The sequence below is a fragment of the Microcaecilia unicolor genome, chromosome 7 (assembly GCF_901765095.1).
Source record: "Microcaecilia unicolor chromosome 7, aMicUni1.1, whole genome shotgun sequence".
Lineage (NCBI taxonomy): Eukaryota > Metazoa > Chordata > Amphibia > Gymnophiona > Siphonopidae > Microcaecilia > Microcaecilia unicolor.
Genome location: NC_044037.1, coordinates 266,665,933 through 266,669,350, shown reverse-complemented (window position 1 = coordinate 266,669,350; position 3,418 = coordinate 266,665,933). Strand labels below are relative to the sequence as shown.

Here is a 3,418-nt window from a genome sequence, read left to right as displayed (position 1 = left end):
CTCCCCTGACCCCATTCATCCATCCATGTCCAGCAATTCTCCTCTCCTGTGCCCTCCCCTCCATCCATCCATGTCCAGCAACTCTCCATTCTCCCCTGCCCTCTCCTCCATCCATCTCCAGCACTTCTCCTGTCTCCCCTGCCCTCCCCTCCATCCACCCATGTCCAGCAATTCTCCCTTGCTTCTCCCCCCATTGCAATATCTATCCCTCTCCCTCTTTCCCTCCCGAATGTAGTGTTTATCCTGCTCCCTCGTTCCTCCCCCCCCCCCGGAATGCAGCATTTATCCCTCTTGCTTCCTCCCTGTAGTGTCCATTTTTTCCTGTTTAATGTTTCCTGCTGCATCTTCTCTCAGCTTTGCAAGAAGACACAATTTCAGCTCCAGTCCAATAGCTTTAGCTAAGGAGGTGGTACTGCATTGCTAACCTGTCTATGCTTATCGAGAATATTTTCAAACAATCTGTAGGTATCTGGAAAACCCTGGGACCGGGCACACTCACGTACGCTGACCACACGATGCTGCTCTAGATGAAGAACATGACCCTGTTTGCCCATAAGCTCTGGATTGGTGACGGTGGTACTGAAGAAGCCTGCCCACTCTAGTCTCCCATACAAGCCTGCCCAGTGGTTGTGTCTGTTACCGGTGTGGGGCAGGCACCAGGGGATAAGGGTGCTGAACTGTCTGTCTGCTGGGTCACATGGTATACCTTCTGCACAGGAGCAGACGCCTCTGAGCACACCGGTGCTACTGCGCCCATTCTTCTTCTGGTGGTGTGTATACCTTAGTTTTCTGGTGGTTGTACCATCTGAGAGCCGCACCTCTATGTTTGGCAAGTCGCGCCAGTCTCAGCCAGGAGCCAGAGGAACATACCTCATGCGAGCAGCTATCAGCGCACTCATATCCTTGCAGATGTGGTCCCTAAGAATGGGCTGGTACTGAGAACCTCTGATTTGCCTCTGGAACCAGGACTGAGGTTCCCTATTGTAGGAAATCTCAAGGGCAGAAGCCCCATTCCTAATCTCCGGCAGGTCTGACATGGTGATGGTTCGGAACAGACTGGAGTTTAGTCTCACAATGTTGCTGACAAACTTCTTGTCATCTACTATCACACTGAGCTGACAGGCCCGAGGTGCAAAGACATGCAGTGGCTCAGGGAACATGGGCAGCTTCTCTCCTGGAGCTGCTGCCAGAATAATGGCTCTTCTCCTCGTCTGAGCTACTCCTTACTGCCCAGCCTGCAGCACACCAAACGTGCACTGGTAGTCCATGCGCACGAGGGACTGCAGGGAGGGATAAACGGTGCATCGAGGGGGGGGGGAATGAGAGAGAGCGGAGAGCCTTTCAGTAGCGGTGGCGTCGCGAGCTGATCAAATTATAGGGACTGCGGCACACCAACCTTATTACAGCTTGCTTCGGGGCTTCTCGGCCTGACGCATGACATGCCCCGCCTCCTCTGACCAGCCTTCCTGCTTCCGCGAGGGCTGGACATATCATAAGGAAGGCTGGTCAGAGGAGGCGGGGCACGTCATGCGTCAGGCCGAGAAGCCCCGAAGCAAGCTGTAATAAGGTTGGTGTGCCGCTACCGGCAGCAATAGGCGTTCAAAATCACATTGGAGGGCGTGAGAGGGATAGGGACTGCACTGCAGGGAGGGAGTGCGAGGGATAAACGGTGCTTCGAGGGCTTGCGGCTGGGAGGCTTAGCCTCCCCAAGCCTCTTATACCGGGCGCCTATGCAGTAGGGGGCACATGCGCTAATGGGAAAATTAGCACATGGCCATTAATAGAAAAACTTGGATATTCGGCCATTTTATCCATGTGGAAAAATGGCCTTAAGTGTGTGGGAACAACCCACGTAAGCATGTGCTAAGGACACTTTTTACCACAGTTTGGTAAAAGGGCCCTTATGTTACTGCTTTGAGAAATTGAGGGACATCACTGCTGATCAACTTCTGGTGGTGACTGAAAACTGGCAAAGGGAACCAGAGACAGACTTCCTGCTAGAGGTCTGCATAGGAACGGGGTTTGCGGGAATCCCCTCCGGGTCAACGAGAGTGCCGCAGGGACGGAAATAGACATGCGGGGATTCCCATGGGGATGGAGGATGTTCTGGCGGGATTCCCATGGGGACGCGCACACACCTTTGTTTGAGACTCTGCTAGCTTTTCTGCCCGCTGCTTTTCTGCCGATCTGTGCCCCTATCGCCCGCTGCTGGTTCGCCAATTGCCCCTTCTTCTTTTAGTGGGCAGAGACACCAAGCTGTCTTCCAATGACGCGTCACTCAGAGAGCAGAAGAATGGTGGAAAATTTCTCATCTTTTTATCAGTCTTTTGCCAGCCAGACCCTAGTAAAAACCTTGCTGTGAACAAAGATCAAGGGAGACCAGTGGGAAAAGAAGGACGCCCTCAACTGCCCCGTCGCAGGGACGGCCAAATTTCAAGGGGGGTGTCAGGCATAACAAAGGCGTGGATGTCCTTCTCAGAGAAATGTCCACAATTTGGGCGTCCTTAACTGCTCCATCGCAGGGACGACCAAATTTCAAGGGGGGTGTCGAGCATAACAAAGGCGTGGATGTCGTTCTCAGAGAAATGTCCACAATTTTGGGTGTCCTTAATTGCTCCGTCTCAGGGATGGCCAAATTTCAAGGGGGTGTTGGAGGCATAGCGAAGGTGGGACTTGAGCGCCTAACACTTGGACGTTCTTCATCCATAATCTAAAAAAAAAAAAAGGACGTCCCTGATGAGCACTTGCACGTTTTCACCCGTGTCTCTCTCTGTCTCAACTCAAGTTCAACGCGTGCAGGAGATTTGCTCAAGCTGTATGTAGTGAGTCTTCCAGGCATCATTTGCATTGAGCCTGCCATGAGTGGGAAAGCGCGGGGTACAAATATAACAAAAAAATAAAATTGTACCGCTGCTTTGCTGAATCCACGTTTTAAAAACAACTTTGGAACATTAGCACCAATTGAATATGCACAGGCACTGTCCAGCTTGAAAGAGATGGTAGATTGTAAGCTCTTTGAGCAGGGACTGTCTTTCTTCTATGTTTGTGCAGCGCTGCGTATGCCTTGTAGCGCTATAGAAATGCTAAATAGTAGTAGTAGTAGTAGTAGTAGATAGACTGCCAGCAGCAGACATTCCACTTCCAGATGACTCATCTGTCTTGCAGCAACCCAATAAAAAGATGAAACTACAGGAACATTTCTTTGAAGACCTCTATTCTTCTTCTTCTTCATCTTCAAATATATCTGAGGTATGTATATATTTCTTTTGTTAGCTATTTCAATACTACTGTACTTGCAAAATATGCCTTCACAATCACATTCAAAACGATACCATCTGCTTTTTCACAGGTGGATGCATACATGACTACCACTGACGGAATTACTGATGACATCTTGTCTTACTGGAAGTCAAAAACA

At 50.4% G+C, this 3,418-nt stretch overlaps 1 pseudogene; it reads right to left on the bottom strand.

Moving 5' to 3' along the window:
- Nucleotides 1-282: 282 nt before the first annotated feature.
- On the bottom strand, nt 283-1,441 carry LOC115475127 (annotated as a pseudogene).
- Nucleotides 1,442-3,418: the final 1,977 nt, after the last annotated feature.